The sequence below is a fragment of the Xylocopa sonorina genome, chromosome 7, assembly GCF_050948175.1.
Source record: "Xylocopa sonorina isolate GNS202 chromosome 7, iyXylSono1_principal, whole genome shotgun sequence".
Lineage (NCBI taxonomy): Eukaryota > Metazoa > Arthropoda > Insecta > Hymenoptera > Apidae > Xylocopa > Xylocopa sonorina.
The window spans coordinates 7413206-7433956 of NC_135199.1; positions in this window are offsets into that span (position 1 = coordinate 7413206).

Below are 20751 nucleotides of genomic sequence, written 5' to 3' on the forward strand. Positions count from 1 at the left end.
GCCCCTCCGGAAGAAAGGAAACGGTTCGTGAAAATTTCGCGCCGCGCCGCCCGTTCGCGAGCGCGTTCACTATGGAAATGGACGCGCGCAGTAAGGCCGACGGATGGCTGGCAAAAGTGAGCGTTTCTATCTTTGGTACGGTCGGTCACTCTATATGGCAGCAGGTGCCAGCTGGCAAAACTCGGATAAGCGTGTCTAATAATCGCAGAGATATACATTTGAACCGCGCGCCGTTCCCGGCCAAACTGAATATAAATCAATGTAGGTTTGCGCAAATGTCTGTATGATCGTTCCGTTGTAATACGAGCGGTTCGACAGCGACGGGAATTCGGCTGGACTTCGAGGGCGCGCGAACATTTGGAAACTTCGCGTTCACCAGTGTTCCACGTTGCGCGCGATCGTGGAACGCACGCAGCGCGCCGCCTTCGCGAGATCATCGATACACTCGCGTCTAACGCGAACCGATTGCCGCTGCAAAATCGATCGTCCGTCCGTTCTCGATGAAGCGCTGTCATGAAAGTCATTTGTCCGACGGGCAAACGAATATACTTGATCGATACGATCGCACTTGTTACTTGTTTATTGCCTCGAAAGAATGCGAGCGTGTTTCCCGCTCCGCCTCACGGGAGTCCCGACGTCCCACTGGGAATTGCAAATAAATCGAAACGCCCTCGTCCTCTTCCTTCCCAATATATCGAATGCGACTGGTTTCCACCACAGTCGCGCGGAAGTTACGCAAGCGACTTTCGATATTCAACCATCTCCTGGGTCGCGCGTATATCGAGATCGCCGCGCTCGCTCGCCCCTTCTGTTACCCTTCTCCTTGGGCATTGTTCGGTTTTTGCACGTGTGTCGTAAGGTGGTGCTCGTTGGCGAACGTCACGAGTTCGAGTGGTGCCACACCCACCCCAAGACACTTCAATGCCAAGAATGCGGCGTAAAAGTGGTTCCGTTTCGTTCAGATCGAGCCAGGGGTTTCGAGCGGCGCGGTTCACCACGCACGCGACTCGCTGCGCTGACCACACCGACCGATTTCCCTCCTTTGTTCGACGACTATTCGACTCTAGCCTGGCGTTTAAAGGTTAGATAACATCCGCGATCGTGTGTGCCGCAGTTTCGCGGCACACTTCTGCCTCGATCCGTCGTGCGACCGACTTCTAACATCGGGCCTCCGCGTATCCGGAGAACGGACGAAGGTAAACTGTTCCCCCCCGTTGGAACGCATCTATCGATGCATTCGTCTGTTCAACGACAAAGTACGCCACGATTCGAGCCACTCGAAGAAGGAACCTGAATTTCAGCCGCGGAAAAGGAAACCTCGAGCCATAAGCACCGCAGCGAACGTGAACTTCGATTTATCATTACATCCTACTTACAGTCACCAAACAACACTGGAGAACAATCTTTCGAACGCGTCGTTTCCGCGTCCGTTACATTTCCCTCCGCAAGTGTAGCGCGAGTGAAATCGTCCTCTAACGAACCGTAAAGGCCGCCGAGCGTTTCGCAATCGGCGATCCATACTCGAGGTAACGGCGAAGAACGCGACATCGTTACTCTCTTACCCCCTGTCCACGAAACTACGTTTGGTCCGCGCGATTTATTTCAGGATCCACATCGCGGTTAACCCTCTCCAAATATCGAAGCCAATCTACTCGAGCTCGCACCGTTTCCTAGTCGTTATGTTTCCCATCGCGAGTGAAATCGTCCCGCGAGCCGACCATTAACGGTCTCTCGTTTAAGGGAAACGGGCATCGAGAGTATCTTCCAATTAGAAGTTAACAAGTGACACGCGCTCCTGGTACTGTTAAATAGGCACAGCCAAGTCGGTTACCATCTACGGGCGCGAGTAATTGAAGCGGAGGTGAGTCAGGTGTAGCGACAAGCCCGTGACGATCGCGGCCGTTCGCGAGGAAGATCCCCTTGGAATGGTTCAAGTTCACGGCGCGTCTCTCCCGTGGCCTAGGTTAATAAAACTTGCATCATCGTCCGGGTAGCAGCTGGTGGGACGGCCGCGGGAGAGCCGGTTACGTTATCGTTGCACCTTACCGGCTCGTCCTCGATCGGGCAAGATCACGGATCGTCCTCGAACGTGGAGAGATCAGCCTTCGTTTCGTTCCTCTTTCGCGTCTCGAATCGATACATTCCCCCTGAGTCATCCTTCGACCGAGCTACCCGCGTCACGATTGCGACGGACGCTCGATCTTTCGATGAATTTCGATTCTACCTGTTTCGCGTGGCGAGAATTTTGCTACCACGTACGTCGTCGGGAAATTTGAAACGGAGGAAAACCAGAGGCGATTGCAGGTTTCGTTCGCAGGTTTCGTTTTTTTGCCGCCGTGGCGAACAGGCTTGAATACGCGGAAACGCGTGGCGTTGAGAAACTTTTATTCGAAATTATCGGGGAAACGGTGAAAACAATGCTGGAATAAACTGTTCGCTATGCATAGTCTGGCTGGCGGGCTTGTCTTACGGTCGAATGATTTAATTGCTCCGTTAGATTAAATGATAATCGAAGTTGGGCAAAAAGTATATTAGCCTGTCTTCCCCTTTTTCCTCGTGCATGCAAACGCGGTAGCGATACAGATTTTTCTTATTTAAACAGGAGCAATCAATTTTAATAGGGTTTTGATCGATGCTGAATACACGGCGGCGCACGAATCCGCCCAGTCATCTTAATTGGTTCCGCGGACGCGGTTTCCTGCCAAGTTTTAGCAGGTTCGCAAAAAGCTAAAATAAAATTGCATAACGCAATAAAATTATAATTAGGACGACTGTGGGTTAACGTTTCTCGTTAACTTCTTTCGCGCGAAAATTTTTCGCGCAGGCTAATCGATTCCGTTTCTTACGTCGTCGAACCGAGAAATTAAATATCAAGCATCGTTCGATACCTTCCGTCGACAGGCCACATGTATTTACATTCGTTTCACCGTTACTCGAACGATATGCGGCGCTTTGAAACAACCATCTGGTTAAGGGGGATCCTGTATTCCATCAGAAAAGTGAGCATCGCGTGGATCGTACTGATAGGAAATTTTTAATTATCGCGGTGAAAGCGAAAGTCTTGAGAAAATTCGATTTTTACGAATTAAGCTACGGTGAGAGAAAGTAATTAAAATCGCGGACACGTTCGATCGGATGGATGTTTCAAAATGCCTTTGCGTTCAGTTAGCGAATACCACAGAGAGCGCCGCGCTAAAAAAGGGGACAAGCTTCGCCGTGGCAGTCGTTACATAGTTGCACGAATTTCCCTGGAAAAAAAGGACTGAGAGATATTTGTCGACAGTTTCCGTCGCAACAGGCGTTAATCTACTGGAAGAAACGCGGCCGCAGCGGACGCTAATTAGAACGAGAGAAGAAAATAATAGGTTTCCGTTAAATGGGCGACGAAACGCGGATTATGAAATTGTCTAACGATCAATGGTGGCGGCCTGGCTCGCGAAACGCGCCGCTCGGAAAAATGAGGGCCGACCGCGGCGGGCCGCAGCTGCGAGCGTTCCGTTTTAATGAAGCTCTTGCGACACCTCGATCCTAACACCTCGATCATTAATTCGCCTCAGGTAGTTCCGATTAATCGAGATACGCCGTTTCATGAACGTTCCGATCGTAACGACCGCTTAAACTGCCGCGGTAATTGCACGTCGAACGACAGGTGATGACGAGACGGCAGATAGGATCTTTGGATGAAAGCAACCGGCAATTGATACCAGCTACCGAGTTAAGATCCGAGCAGTGATTTTAAAAGAGCGCATAAATTCGCGGGAATCTGATAGCTCGAAGTTGGTGATTGAAAATTTTTCAAATTTCGAACCGAACACGGATCGATCGATCGAGCGCTGCGACGTACGGTTCTATCAGCCAACACGCTCTAACACGTCACGCTCGATTAGTCGAAAGTCGTCTACGTTATTTTTGCTAGTCCCTATCTCTGAAATCCCATAGAGGCGGATCAGACGATCGAGCGAACGGTGTATCGCGATAAGGCTGATTCTCACCGAATTGATACGATTCCAATTAAAGTGGACTAGCCGCGCGCAACGCGCAACAGGGGGCATAATGCTCAGAGGGAATCCACAGCGATCGCGTTTTAATTATGCATCGACGCGTGGGACGAATCGCGCGCGTCTGACGCAAGCAACGGGAGAATCCGACGATAAGGTCGTACGATTTTTATTTTGTGCAGCCTGAACGAAGAGGAACATCCGGCGCTCTTTTAGAGCACACGGAGGGTTGCGAAACGATATTTCGAGAGCGAATCGTTGAACGTAATAGCGGCGCGGTACGCGTGAAATTCGTGAAAGGTAATAGCGTGGTGAATCGAGTCGAGTGGCGTGTATGCTCGCTTAATGACCGCCGATAAGTGTACCAGTATTTTAATGTTATACAACGCTCGTGCGTGAATGCTTATTACTTTAATTAATCGATTAATCGTTTCGTCCCCTTTGAAGGTGCTTACCTAACTTGCGTCGCTGAAATTTAGCGATTACGAGTGCACTCGTCGAAGACAGCTAACTTGTTCAGAGTTAAACGTAACTTAATTAAGTGATGGATGTATGGTCATTGATCGACTGTCTGCGTTTACTGAAATCCATCTTTATCGTTACGACATTGGATGTTTACGATAACTTTTGGCGTGAATTTCGTGTTTCGTCGAATTGGCTGTCTTTGCATATCCAGTGGTTCCTCTTTAAACATCGCGATGCACACTGTTTGTGATCGCGATAATGAGACGTTTGCGTGAATATCTTGACAGAGCAGCTTTATAGCTTTATATATTTGCAATTAAATATTTTACGACTTAATTGCATTCAGACTGCAATTATTTAGTCAGCCATCGTAATCTTCGTTGAGTAACATTTGTGTAACACGCAGACGTTTTAACGTTAAAAACCGTGTTTATTGTCAAAGTAATTAGGTTCACAGGAGGCGTCACGCATGTTTAGCAATCATCGTCGCGTGACACCATTATTATTTTTAACATCGATACTTAGCACCCGATGTGTAAACGTAAATTTCTTGATTTTACGATCTCTTCGAAGCCTCTAAACGTCAGCCAGAAACGTATATCGTGAATTACTTTTCCCCTTTCGTGTTCCAACATTGTGTAACACCTTGAAAAACTGCAGCCAGAGTGAGTCTAACTACTCTAAATATCATCGGGCAGTTGGCGTGATGTCACTAGAACTAACGTTTTAAATTCCGGTTACGAAACGGTAGAATCGACGCGCGCGTTGTACGCTGTCGCTACTGGAAATATCAATATCTCCTCAAAATCGAGCGCGACGCGGAGATTTCAACGCCGCGTTCGAATCGATTTACTCGAACAGACGCGACGGACGCGAGATAGACGAATAATTTCTCGCGACACGAACGATTCATAATCGCCGTTTCATTTTCTCGGCCAACAATGCGTTACGTTACTTAACAGCACGCGATAGATACAAGTGCGTAATATTTGCGCCCATATATGCAAGCGCCCATGTGAGACGATAAAAATCTTGCATGTACGTACGATATCACAGAGAAAGTAGCCAGTGATCGCCGGACCGTGGCTACCTAAGCACACACATAAAAAACATATTCGGACACCTTAACGTCGTTGACTGGAAATTTGCGAGCGACACGTCGTATAAGTTCTAACTAAATGTCCTGACCTGCTACGACTCAACCGTCAAACTGTAATTGTATTTACTGCGCGACGGCTGTTGGGGATCGGATTCGACGCGCGAGACACTCCTAAGCGGCTCGCGCTGTAACACAGTTCCCATTTCACCATCTCCAGTAACGCGTGACTCATAGATCATGCAACCACTCAAACGTTAGATTACAGTTGCGTTCAACAGCTTCGAGTCTACTTTAAAATGTATCCATCAACCGAGGCGAGCAACCGTCGAGACGGCAAGTGTCATGAAACTTGAGTACGATCGCGATTCGACCAGGAAGAGAGCGAGCCTTCCACGATACGATCGAACCTACGCGAAACACAGATATTCCTCTTGACAACCCGCCAAAATGAATTCAACGATCGCTGCCGACAAAATTTCAGGTCAATCAACCTGTTCTCCAGAGAAAGCATTCTTTCGCGTGCCAGTCACGAGCGAGGGAGCTGCTTGAATATTCACCGAGCGTGTAACGTTTAACGAAACGTTCCGATAACGATCTGCGCGGTTAATGATAGACGTGGTCGAAAGAAGAAGGAGAAAAAAAAAGGGAGCAGAAGGAAAAGCGCGCGCACGACCTTCGCGTTCGATTAAAAGCCAGCCTTTCCGGCGTTACGCACCGTGGCCTTCCGATCCTCGCAAATTAAAGGAGAAAATTGCGAGCGGAACGCTCAGTGGACCGATCTGATAACGGGCGGGTTCGCTTTCGAGAAAGCGAAATAGAACGGCGCGTGAATACCGAGCACGCGTCCAGGATAAGTCTGGAGCCGTTCTATGCGCGTTCAGAGGAGCTCGCACGAGTCGCGATAATTACCAGTTACACCGTTTAGATCTATCAAAGCATCGTCCATCGCCACCTACGTTATCGTTGCTCAGTGTCGTTATCCCAGCGACACGTTTCGCGTTTAATTGTTGCACGAAAGCTATGAGCAACCACGTAGCATCCGAGCCACTGAATCACGCGAACTCGAAACGCACGCAGCTCTATCTGAACACGGATATCCTACTAGGAATAATTAAACGCACCGCGAACCTTCCGTGTCTCGATCGAAAAGATAGGTACATATGTTTCCATCGCTTTTTTCACTACTGTTCCTGTTTTTTTTATGTAATTTATTGCTCGCCAAACGAATACAGAAACCTCTCGCGCGCTTTGGGACGTCGATGGTACTTTAATCGCGAAGAATGTTAACAAATTTGAGGAACGCGGGTCATGAATCGTTGCCAGCCGTGGTGCAGCGATTAAAGTCGAGACGATACGAGTTACGAGAAGAGTAATGGCCTGTCTCGATACCATTCTCATACCGCGGACAATACTTGGCCCCGAGCGACTTATCGAACGAAGGGAATTCCTCGCGACTGGTTTTTAAAACCCGTGCACCTGGCTGTCCTCCGATTATCCCGTCGAAATTCGCGGCGCGCCTCTGTTTCGCGCGTGGATCGCGCGAGCGGTTCAGCAGGTGGCGCGCGAGCTTCATTCATCGCCGCGCACGCGGCCCAGGAGTCCTTTCGCACGCACCGGAAGCGACTTCTTCGATATGCAAAACGACGCGATGGAACAATGCCGGTTTACCCGGGAACTTGTGCGGTCTGAAAGCAAACCAGACGTCCGATCGTGGATCGCATCTGGAATCTCAATGGCGCGCGGAGGATCGCCGTCGCGTTTCCATCGAGCGCGGTGGGGATCGATCGTCTCGATCGGCGAAACTCGCGCGGCGAAAGAAAAGCAGCCGATCGCGGTCGATCTGTCGCAGCCGCGCGATCGAAAATTTCCCTCCTGTCGCTGGTTATACCTTTTAACCGCGTTGGTAAGACGCGACAGGGACGATTTACGAGCATCATTATCTCTTTTAAACTCGAACGCTGTAACAATGGCTGCGCGCCACGATAATTGGACGGAATACGAGATTCGAATGTGATACGTATATGGTAGTAGGCTTGGAGGGGCGAGGGTACGACAAGTTCCTCGTTACCTGTGTCACAAACCCTGTTACCCCCGCGAGCGTACCTACAATGAACAATGATGTCATTGTTCCATGCGAATATCGCGTCGATAAAACGTCTCGACGAGAGGATGCGCCGCCGTTTTTGCCTCGCAGGACGATACGTCGATCGGGCCTCGATAGAGTTTCGGTGAAACTTTCGTACAGCCGAGCCGTTACACAACTAGCGGGAATTAATACGATCCCCGTTTGCTGGGTAATAAAGGCAACGCGCCTGTTGCACCGCCGGATTAACGATCGACGAATCGAATCGGTGCGAGGCCAAAGTAGCCAGAATTTCATTATAGAACAGCGGGAGGATTTATCCCCGCGAGCAGGCGATTCCCACACGGAGAACAAAATCCCAGTAATTATTGAGCGGTGCAACGTAGCAATAAATAGGTGCTGGTTACCTGTTACGTGCTATCTGATTTACCCGCTCGCTTATGCAACCGTATAAAACAGAGTCGTTTCGAACGTTTATTTCCTCGACTTTCGTATCACGCTGTATGGTAATGTACGTGGGGTATATACGATGTTATGCCATATCGTGTACACCGTGTCATAGGTAAGGCATGCCGCGTACCTCGTCCAGCCTTATACAGGCTGCAACGAAGGGTGTTTCGTCTCGTTTAAACGATAATCCAGTCGCACGATGCGACCTGATTCCCTTATGGTACTGATACTTCTATTGTATTCAGATACGCGTGGCACAGAAGTCTGCCCTGAGATCAAACTAATTTTCGTTACCCTCGTTTTGACTTTATCTATCCTCGTAGCAAGTTTGGAGGATACCTCGAGAATTGCCGCGAAAGTGGCATAAATTTCTGTGAACGTGACTCTCTGCTGAGTAATCGTAAAGAGTGACCAGTAGCGTTCGTTTCCGGTCCATTCACGTTGGAACAGTCGATTCACTCGAGAGAAACCAGCCACGCGCGTGCAGCGATCAGTTTCATCTGCGGCCGTTAATAAAGGGTTATCCAGGGGGGCCATTAATTTCTGGACAAGTTACGTTCGCAGCTTTTGACACTTATTTCCCCGGTCGACGGGTTGAGAAACGCGTATTGTCGAGCGTTTGCCGCTCCGTTTCCACGGTCGTACGTTAGTTCGTTCTCGCGTGTCCAGCGGAATTCCTGCAATTCCATCTTTCGAAATCGCGGCGATTTTCCCGTTTCCTTCGCTCGCATCTCGCTCGCGTCTCCGGATCGGCGCAATTAAAATACACGTGGCGGACAGGCGGTTCGCCCGCTCGCGATTCATGCATCGATTCCTGCCACTTTTTTTTTTCCAGCACTCTTCTAGGTCGTTGGATCTCGTGCCTTCGACACGAAGATTTATCCGTTTACCGGTCAATGTGGTAATAAATCTTTTTATTTTTCCAGCGATACTGAATCACGATAACTGCGGGTCCTCGTTTCTTTTTCCGCCTTTTTTGTAACGAACAGCGATTGGCAATGGTTGCGAGAATGTACGTGAAACGTACGTAACGAAGCTTAGAATTTTTGGTACGATTTCACTGCGAAAAAAACACTCAGAAAAGAGAGAGAGAGAGAGAGTAGTTTCTCGCAATAGTCCAATTTATTGAACGCGGGTTACCGCGATAACATCGACAGAGGCTGAGGATAGACGAAATTCAACCGCCTCGACGTTCACCCCCAATTTATTCCGAGATAGAAATCGGCGTCCGCAGAGGCGTCTCGTTCGATTTAGTCCACGCGCCCGCTAAAATAGCAGAGGCTTGACAGTTGGCGCGGGACCAGATCGAACATAGAATCGAAATGATTTAATTTCGGGCTCGTATCTATGTCCGTGCATAATTCCGCGGTGAAATACGCCCGGGATCATAATTTCGGAGCCAACGACGCGTATAGGCGCGGTTATTAACGCGATGAAAACACGGTCGCGAGGAAAAACAAGCAGCCCCTCCACCAAACAGCGGGGCAATGGCAACGAGACTATGATATCATCGTCCGTTTCTAATAACGGCAGAAATGTATTGGTATTTATTCTGTACGCGTTCGCATCGGCAAAACCAGGAAAAGATCGGTACTCTATCCGAATCTCAATCGACCGCGGATCGTATACAATTTTTTTCCTAATTAACATCGACAGTAATTGCGCGATTAATTAGAGTCAGTTTATTGCCGCGAGGAAGTCGCTCGGAATTTCAACGCGCAAATCCCACCGACTAACTGGCGAACTGCTCCCCTGTGTGCGCTGCCGTGCGCGCGCGTGTATATCGGCCACAGCCGCGTTAGCCCGTACATCAATTAACTCGCTAGTTTGCCCGCTACTTGTTATAAGGAGCACGCGGCGATCGGTTCCCTTCCTGGACAGGCTCGATCGTAGCCTGGAATCTCAGCTGCCCACGATATCCGCGCGATCGAACGCGCTCTCGTGATTTCCCTTTACATTTCGAATTTCGCTCCCGTTACATTTCGAGCACACGAGCGCTCGTAGAAAAAAAAAAAAAAGGAGCCGCAGACGCTTTCACTTTTGCCTGCGCCGCTTGGTCCACGACGGCATCGAGACGCCTGGCTAATTACCGCCGTGGTACCGTTTCTGTGTTCAGAAGACCACCACCGGAAGATGCGCGGCGCAACAACGACGGCGGACATCGAGGGTTTCACGGGCGGATACCCGCTGAATCGACGATCGTGTAATCGATGACGTCCGCGATGCTTTCGGTGGAACGAAACGCATTTCTCACAGGGATTCGCTCGCCGTTTCATTGCCGTTACTTTTATCACGTTCATAACGCATACGACGAATGCGTGGTTAACTAACTGTGACAGCATCATTTTGAAATTACCTGTTTCGATATAGAATACTTTTTTATGTAGCATTTTATGTTGCCTCTACTTTTCTATCCTGCTACATTGTTCGACGATCGTACGATTGTATCGTTACCGGTTTGCGAACGCTTGCAGACGTATCGAGAAGCTTAACACACGTAAAGTGCAACGCGCGAGTAATATGCAGAACGTTCGAATTGGTATCCGGAAAGTGAAAGAAATTTCTGTTCAGAGATTCCGTTTCATCGATTGCGTTCGTAGATAGAAATTAAATACACGTTTCGAAACTATAGCCTGAAGCTTTAGATCCGAACAGACCCGTCTTGTACAAAAAAAAAATGATTAGTCCAGCTATTCTTAGATCGCAACTCTCTATCCGTAAACGATCAATTTCCTTCACGCGGACGCCCAAAAGTGAAAACCAGTCGCGATCCAGTTATGATCTCGGCAAAATTGAACACCCGGCAACCCAGTCGCGGTTAAATCGAGATTCTTGTCGCGAGTTCGTCGCAGCAGGTCGTCGTATCATCGCGAGCGTTCCTCGAAGATGCATATCGAGACGCAAACGACCCGACTAAATTAAACAACGATCCTGCGACGAATAGAAAGCGACGAAATTAGTCGTCTGACAGAGAGAAATACGCCTGGTATAAATCGAATCGTCCTAAAATCGTTTCATGCCTCTTTTCCCCGTTTGTTGGTCGCGTTGGAAGCTTTCGCGCGGTTGCTCAACGAAGAAAGCGGGCTGGTGAACGAAGTGACTCATTTCGACCAGGATATTTGGAAAGTTGTAAATATTTTCGACGACGCCGTCACGAGCCGTGTATCGCGCGTCTAACGATAAAGATCGTGCAGTAAATCAGTGACGTGGAAGGGAAATTTTTTGATAAAGATGTCAACGTCTCGACCGTGTGTACGCGCGTGTGGCAATCGCACCGGTAAATTAGCAGACGGATCCATCCAAGTTTATCTTCGTGACATTATTGGTGACATATCACCGGTGTCTTGGAAGAAACACGATGGCGCTGGTTAGAAAATGAAGAAGGGACTCTTCCGGCGTTCAGTAGACGACGCTCGAATTGGTCAGACGATCTCGAACTGTACGATGCACGCGCGGAATAAAATATCGTAGCACCGTTGAAAGCGATATTTATATTTATTTGTAGCGTACGGTTACGAGTGTTGACTTGATTTATAGTGTGCACGTATTTGTCTGTCATAATCCGTCATTGCGTTCGGTGTTTAACACGTGGCGGCGCGTCGAATTACTAAGTAGAACAATCTGAACGTGGAATCTCGAGCTTCGTTAGAGTAGACGACCGGTGTGTACAAATATGTAGCTGCTTACCATCGGAATTACCGTTATTGCGCGTATCGCGTGAGGTATACTCAACCGTGTGAATAATGGCCATGAAAGTCGAAATTCAAGAACAGCGCGCGCGCCGTTCCTTCGAACTCTGAACGCGTGGATCCGTGGCTAGAAATTCGCGGATACGAAATAGGATGAGGTAAGAGGTGTCAGCCTTGAAAGTGGACAGTCGCTGGAGCGTAACGTCGATGGACTGAACAATAAATCGACGTGGCAATGAGACAAGAACGGCCTAGGATACACGCTCGTAAATCGCCATTTACATTTTGATCCATGATAATTTCGTGGTTGTTCTCGTTTCAAAACGCGGAAAGAGGGACCAGCGCGGTCTCAACCGTGATTTCACCTCGTGTTCATAATTCATAAGCCGCGCAACGCAAAACGAGCAGAAACTGATAACAGCGGTAGGTGGTGTTATTTTCACGCGTCGCGCGATAGGTTTGCGGCTGGGAAAAGAAATGATAATCGAAAGCGGCAAGTTTACCAGCCATCGTAGACCAACGGTGTTATTAACGCACTCTATGTTGTGTTACACGCGGTATACTCGCGTCTTATCGCTGCGATGAGGAATTAACCGATTCAACGTGTAAATCTGTCAGAGGCAGAGAGCGTGCCGGAATTTCGATAGGTTATCGGGTGTGCAACAGTACGACGTCGGGTGCTGGAAGAAAGTATTCTGGATTTCACCGTGGCGTCGTTCGCGAGATAAACGCATGAAATATTACAATATTTATCGGACGAATGGAAAATATCTAGCGCGAACACGTGAACGGACGCGGCTGATGAATTCTGCAGCTGATCTCGAAGACTCTGGTCGAGCTGTTGACACGAGAGACCGTACTGGCTGGGATCAAGGGAAACGCTCGTTATCTCCATTAGAAAAGTTCAAAGAGGGCTTTCTCTGTTGCAAATCTATTCGTTAGGCAAGCCGTGCCGCTTAACGATGTCGCGATTTTCATCTGGAAAAGGCGGCGTGGCCGCCTAAAAACAGGTATAGGGACACGTTTCCAGACACAAGTCTAATCTCGCTCGCGCAACCAGCCAGCTGCAGTTGTTCGCCGTGCAGCTTTGCGGAGTAGTTTGCAGAATAGTCTTGGTTTACGATGGCCATTCGCGTCGCGGAAAGTGGTAAACAAAGTCAATTAAGGAAATGACAAACTCCCTGGGTGTTGGCAGGCTCCGAAGAATAGTGGCTGACGGAAAAAACAGCATTCCGGGCTATTTTCAATTTCCTGCCAGCGGGCTCACCAAGTTTAGTTTCGCAACGTCCGCCCCGTTCCGTTGCGTCCAATATAAAATTGCTCAACGCGCGCCGCTTAGTCCGAAGACAATTCGGTAGAGGAGTAGCTTGCGCGTGGCGCGAGGGGTGAAAGTTGCGAGCGATTCGGGCGCGCTCGGTAGCCGGCTGAAAAACCCTGCCAATTGTTAATTAATCGGCTCGATCGATACGCATGATAGATAGCGAATTTTTATTCATAACGAAAGCCAGAGAAACCGTGACCAGTCGATTCGTTTAGAAAACCGGCCGCTGAATGGGCGTGCTCAGCAAAATCACCGGGGCGGGTAACGCGCGGGCTTCCTAACGTTGCTAATAAAACGCGTGATGCACGCCGGATATCTCGAACGGAACCGAATCTTATCCTTGAACGCGTGGCCGTGATATCTCTCGTCTACGATCTGCTCGGTAATTAACCACCCCCCTCAGAGTTACGCTGCTCGCGGGTCTCTCTTTCACTTTTCATTAGGGGACCCTCGCGCGGCTGCCTCGATGGTGTCGATTTAGAAAGGAAATTCGCGTACTCGTGAAAGTGCAGACAGAACAGGGCGGAGTAGCCTTGTTCGCACGATCCCGCCAAGGAATCACGGAGGAACGATCAACAACTGGAGCCACTTTCGAGTCGATGACTCGTCAGACGTGACGTTTATGACTCTGAATAAGCGGCTCGTAAGCTCGTGACGCGACGCGGCGCGCGCCATTGGATACCGCGTGTGTCCTTCGCGAGCAATGGCACTCACTATCGCTGACCAACGCTCTCGCTCTCAACCCTTTCATATCTATCGCCATCGTTCTCGCCTATTGGTCCGTTCGAAATCCCTTTTCCTGGTCAACGCTATCGATCCGGTGGAGGGGCTCGGATCTGTGCAACATTGTTGGCGCGCAGAAGGTAATTTCAGCCAGTATGGAATCCCAGATTCCGTTCCGTTTACTTCTAAACTCCTTGAAATTCCAAAAGCAACGCGGGAGACAAGTGTCCTTGCCCACATTCCCGTCTCGACAAAAAGGAGCACTGGCAATCGTGTAAAATTCATTCAGTAACACGGGTTACCGAATTTCACGACGAATAAGGGAGCGTACGGTTACGTGGAACGGGGAACGAGTGACAAACAGCCGTTTGAAATGTTATTCGCGCATACCAGAGCCGAGGCACAGGCGGCGAGGGCGTTAAAAGGCCGCAGGAAACCCGCGCAACTCCTTTCACCGTGCGTCGAGCAACGGGGCATGCTACGAATCGGCTCGATGCGTCTAACCGGTCGACTGACCGCTTCTCGAATGTGATTCACGATCGCGACTAGATCGACTGCCTCCGGGTCCCTCGTTAACCGCTGGATGAAACTGAAACCGCCGCCGTCGCACGAGCTACCACAATCGATCGCTGGTTTCGCGCGTCCCCGGAAGTCGACATTGTTGCGCGAATCCACCTTGGGTTGATCGACTAGCTTCCGATTAATCGTGCGAGATGAAAAAGCGGAGGTTTTTCGATCTCAACTTTCAGAATTGCGTGGCTGATACGAAAGTTGCTTCGAGTTATCGCGATAACAGCGATTTAATAAAATCCTAATTTTCGACTAATTTCATGGGTTAACTTCAGCTCGAAGGATTTCTCGCTGGAAATATTATAGTTAATGGCACGCGTGCCTATGACACACCTGTCGCGCAGAGCGTTTCCGTGAACCGCGTAGCCCCGTCGATTCTCCGCACAAAACCGTCCCGCGAATTTCACGACATCGATAATTACCAAGCCAATTGCACCGTGGCGTAATTACGACAGCCACCGACAGTGAGAGAAATTACTGAATTTCGAGCCAGCTCGAGCAATGATCAATTACTGCCAGATCTACTAACGATTTTCGAAGACGCGAGTAGGTGTGCTCCCCATACCGATGGAGAAAATCTGTTATTATGTAGAAAGGCAACTTTGGCTACCCCGCAAATTGCGCGCGCCGCCGGTGCGATGGATTTCGTTTCCACTGATCTATTTTCCACGTTTTTCCAGAAAGCTTTCCAACCGTGGGTCGAGAGAAAATCGTCAAGAGTCCGCCTTCAGGAGCAGCAACTGGAGCGATCGATCGGAACGAATTAACCGCCGTTTAACGACATGTGAAACGCATTTTCATCCGCCAGTTTTACGGCCGTGATTTGCGTTTCCTCCTCGATCTCTCCTCGACTCTTTTTGCTAAACAATTCTCCTGCCGCGGGATGAGAGGAAATCGCCAGTTGCTCTCGACAGTTGCGACAGAACCGATCGAACGGAATTGACTAAAGACAGTTTTGCAACCTGGCGGGCGATTTTTAGGCTCAAATTTTATGATCGTTAAACTTGAGAATATCGACGGTGAAAATCGCCGGATAAATCTAGCCTACGGTCGTACTTGTTGCGCGTTTAACCCGGTTCCCGACTTCAGCATGTCGTCACGTTATCGATTCAACCGTCTCGGTGAACCGCGCGCCACGATTTCAGATCGATTAGAGGCGAGCACGGAATTATTTACGGTCCGCTTGTTTATGTATAACGCGATCCTGTCGCTGATAACTTTTACTTTCGTGAACGGCGAACGTTTGTCGTTGCACGCTAATTCTCGCGTAATGTGTGCGCGCAACGACCTTAGGCAGTGGGAGGGAATTGAAACGAAAAAAAAGAAAAAAAGGAAAAAAAGGAACGGACATCGCGATCGTGCTCGGTTACTATGTTATCCTGCGAGCGGTGGGCGCGCGATGGCGGAAGGACAAAAACGTTCGACCGTTTCGCGTTTCGTAACCGCGTAAAATGGCCGTGTGTGCGCGGGTGGTCGGCGATTTCCCGCGGTCTCGCCACGGTCTCCAATTGACGGCTTTCAATCTCGCGCGAGCGCGCGCGATTAGTTCGAACGCGTTCGTTTTACGATCGAACGGTTTGAAAAAGTACGTAATCGATGGTCAAGGCGAAGTTCACGGTGTACGTGGATATTCTTTCGAACGGTCGCCGTCGTTTCTTCGAGTGTCTCGTTGCAGCTCATGTTACGCTCGACTATTATTCCTTTCTCTCGTAAGTAATAATATCAACCGGTGGTAGACTGTGTCGTGTTATTCCCACTGAAGCAATGTAATATGAATATGAATGACACGGGTGTACCAACAGGGAAATCTTTCGATTCTGTAAAAGTTAACTGTGAGAAAGGAACAAGAAAATGCTACAATTACATCATATGAATTTATTGTGCTACTTCGTGTCCTCCGAACTTGCCAACTTTCAGCTGATTTCCCCTTAAGCGGTTGCTCTGCGCGGCGTTCGATATTGATACGAGGCTGGAGTCACGTGCAGCCGAGGAAACTTGAATTAAAATCCTGCTCCACGCGTTTCTTTCACGGCTGGTTACAGCGGTGGACACGTACCAGGTACACCCGTACCAATCGCTGATGGCGCACAACTGTTCGTGTCATTAAATAGGCGTGGAAACCTGGTCGAAGCGGTTTTAATTGATTACAATTTTTCCAGTTTCCCCGTAACCGAAAAGGAAAACTGAGTTATTCCCGTTTGACGGCTGTCGAAGGACACGCTGATTGCGTACCAATAAACCGAGCGAACGATGAAGAAATTAAAGTGGATCATTCGCGCAACCAATCCAGAAGAATACCAATTTCGAACGGACTCACGGGTCCCGCTAAGGAATCGTTACGATCGATGCGACAAAAAAGCAATAGGCGAACGTCACCAGATAGTTTTCCGTCATTTTATCGAGATCGAGCGGCCGATTATTTAATAATAACCACGAAATTTGTCTCGTTCGATCGAGTTAGGTATTAGCGGTACTTAAGTGCGTCTAATAATTTTCAAATTATAGTTATTAAAGAATCGACCGCAGATTTTTCTCTCCGGTTGAATAAGTAGCCCGACTGACCCACGTTCTCTCATTTTAACATAATAACGTTTCCATGCGTTAGAGCTTGTAATGATAGTTGTTCGCTAACTATTAATTCGCGTTCGCTATCAGATACTAACCGTGGAGTGTATCGGAAATGTGGTTGTACGAGGAGAGGAAAAATAGCGGCGCTCGATAAAAGGTAATTACGGTATCCACGTTGCAGGGTTGCTGGTGCGTTTGGTGAACACGCTCGTATCGATGCTATACTGGCCGCGAGACTCTTTCGCGCTCCGTACGAACTGAACTCGCAAGACGAAATGCGATCAAGGCCATCGCGGTGCTGGAATGCAGCCAAGTTTATAGCAGGTACACGTCTATTACCGATATATTGTGTAATTCGATAACAACCTGCCGTTAGAGTGGATGCAACCGTATGCAAATGCCGTCGCGTATGATGTCACTGCGAACCGTTTATTAACCGCGCGCGTGCATTCCTTGGTCGTCCGTTCGCACTTCTGCAGGTGATTTGAATTTTCACTTCGAACGCGTTACGCGCTCGCGATTTGCATTTCTTCCCGCTGATTGCAGGCCGCGCGTTTCTACGCGACGGTATCGCGACGAAGGGAGCTCGAAAAGTGGAAACGTAACGCTCGATCAGGAGAGCCGTTGATGATTAAGCATCTCTGCGCCTCTGACTCATACGATAGTTCGTAATTCCACGGTTAACCTTGGACGGATTCTTTCTAGCAGTCCGCGTTTCCATCCAGAGCGAATATGAGAAACGGAACGCTCTTGCAGACGCGGTACGCTGGAGCCGATTTCTCGAAAACAGAAGAGAGCTCGCGTAGCTTTTAGAAAAGAAGAACACTTCTGGTTGATACGCAGAGAGGTATGCGTGTTCGTTTTCTTGACAATAACACGTATCTTGCAATCGTTCGGTCTAGTATGCCAAGCTACGTTCACTACCAATATTGGCAAACCCAATCAAGCGTTAATCGAACGCCTACTGCGGCAACTACAGTGGCGCTTTCACGCCCGAGAATTTGTTTCGTTAACAATGTGTAACATTCGCGAGTGATCACTGTAAATCATTCGTTCCAACCATCGGCCATTTTCTACTTCGTACAATTCGCACGCGTATTTATCGAAATCATAAGCATTCCGCTGCGAGATCTGCATACGATCGCGAGATGACGGAATCTCAGACGCCATCTCGATCCACACCCTCGAAGATGAAAGCGTCCAGCGTTCCGGTCTAAAGTCGATAGAAACCTAAATGCTACGCTTCGAGGATTACAGCGTAGGAGACTCGATTGCTCGAGATTCAACGATTTCAGGGTCACGAAGGTCGGGATAATCGGCTCGCTAATCCGTAGCTTTCACGAGCGGTGTTTCACCGTGGCGATCGTCAATTTTCACGGAACGAACCCATGGACGTGGCACGCGCGTGGCCAGTCGAATTCGCGATACTCGATCGATCGTTCTGATTCTTAATCGTTGGAGAAAGTTCCCTCGCTATCCGGTCGGTGTAATTTAGATAATGTTTAATGGCGTTCAGTGGATATTCAAATGGCCTAGCCGTGTATTAAGGAGACAGGGGTCGCGAGGAATCGTTAATAAGACTAATGCCATCTGAAATTAGAGCGTTCCGTGCCATAACTTCGCCGTTGGCAGACACTCTGCTAGCTCGATTAACGATTCGATCGTTTATCTCGTACCGTGCAATTACAACATTCCTGTGTTACAATAGATTAGCCTCTTTTTAACTTTTTTGCAGGCTAGAAATAGCGCTCCGTCTCGGTTTATCTCGGCTATCGAGTCTGTCGATCGGAGATAAAAAGTTGTGTAATTGGCGGGGCGATCGGCTCGAGATGAAAATCGCAGAACGGCGGTTGCACATCGCGGAAGCCACGAATCGATTCCGCGATTTTGAACATTTCGTACGAGCCGTGCGATTATCGCGCGGCGACCTGATCGATTTGACGAACTATCGAGCAGCAGAGATCTCGAGCATCGGGTAAATCGAAACCGATCGCGAACGCGGCTGTTCGTCAGATCGATCGTGATCTGGATAACGACCAGAGATCTCGCGATTTCTTTTACAACGCTAATTAATATTTTTATGCGAAGAATCGCGTGCTTCTCATAGGCGCAACGCGCGCCGCTCTCCCATCAAACTTTACGCGCGTCTCGTTGCGATTACGGTTTATTGTGCTCGACGATATGTCGTCGAAGTCACTGCAGTCGACAGGCAGATCATCCGACGCGGGTACCACGCGCAATAAACGTTACAACTTTCACCGAATAAGAACGCAGTTGATCGACGATCAATAAAACTTTGACAGACACGTTGCACCCGTCCACTCCCGTTCGCTTAAGTATCGTTTACCATCGCCAGTGATTCGTTTAAACGTTGCGTTTATTAATGCTCATGTCTGACACGTGTACGCGATAGCCGAACCTGTAGAAGGATACGATACCGTGTTTTGCAATAAAATAACGATCGAAACTCGAACCGCTCGGGCGGTTAGAAAGTTTGGAAATTTGTAGTATTTAAAAATTTGAAAGTTTAATGCATCGGTTCCCCCTTTGGTAACCACGATTTCGGCAACATTGTTGGTCAGCGGCCACGTTACGTGGATCAGTGAAAATAGATTACGTCAGAACGTTTCAGTGAAATGGTAAATCGAGTGGATACTCGCGGGCGTACGTTGCGTGGGGAATCGAAACGCGTTTGAATTTAAATGCCCCGAGTGCGCGTCTCCGATTTTACGATCGCGATACTCGTTCCGCCAGGAAATCTATATAATTTCAATTAAGTAACGAAGCGAAGAGCTGTCGAATCGGTTTTCAGCAGCGTCGACGTTGCTGCCCTTCCGTCGCGATCCGCGTTCCAGTACACGCTTCAATCTTATCTGCCCGCGGTTATCTCGACCGCGATATTAATGAAGCCTGCGCTGTCTGTAATTAGTGTCACCCGTTCCACGCGAAACTATTTACACGAAGTAGCAATGTAGATTTCAACGGATACGAGCGCGCGCTGGAGTTGGTCGAGCTTGACCGGTGAAAGGGGATTTTTTTTCCCCTCTTTTCCAATTCTTTTCGTTCGAAATATCACGAGTTACGTATCGCCGATCAAAAATTGATCAGAGGGAACAGGTTGCTCGAGGGGAGGTAGCTTCGAAGCGGGTGGAATTGTCGCGAGATTAAATCGCGTCGCGGCAAATGTCAGTTCTACGATGCCGCCGCCGTTCTATTCGATCACGAGGATAATTCGGTTCGCGCCAGGCGACCGGTTCTCCCGTTCTATTATTTATTGTATCTGTTCCGCTTCCCTCGCGGTCTCGTAAAATTAGCATTAACATCGATTAATTAGGAATTATTCCATCCGCGGGGCCGATCGATAACTCGCGGCGTGGAACGTAGCCAGCTCGTAAATCGCGATACGTACGGTAGACCGTGGAACAAATCAATTCGGCTCGAAATTCAATTCAGCCGTTCCAGATCGGCGTGGAAAGGTCGGCGTTTCGCAATTTTGAAGGGTCCATTCGAACACCGGATATAGATCTGTCGGAATAAATCTAATCATCATCGAGCCGGTATCTGGGACAGCCGCGGATGGCGAAATTTCCCGTTTCGTTCGGTTATGATAATCTCATTCCGCTGCCGCGTAACTGCGGCTGAATTTAAGCCAAGACCAGACGAATGGCGGCACGTAATTGGAAATAATACTCGATATAAGATAAAAGGATCGGTGTTCCATGTTGTCCCGTGGCTAGGAGCTGGGCTCTATTTACTGCGGTTAGCTTTGTCAATAATACCAGAGG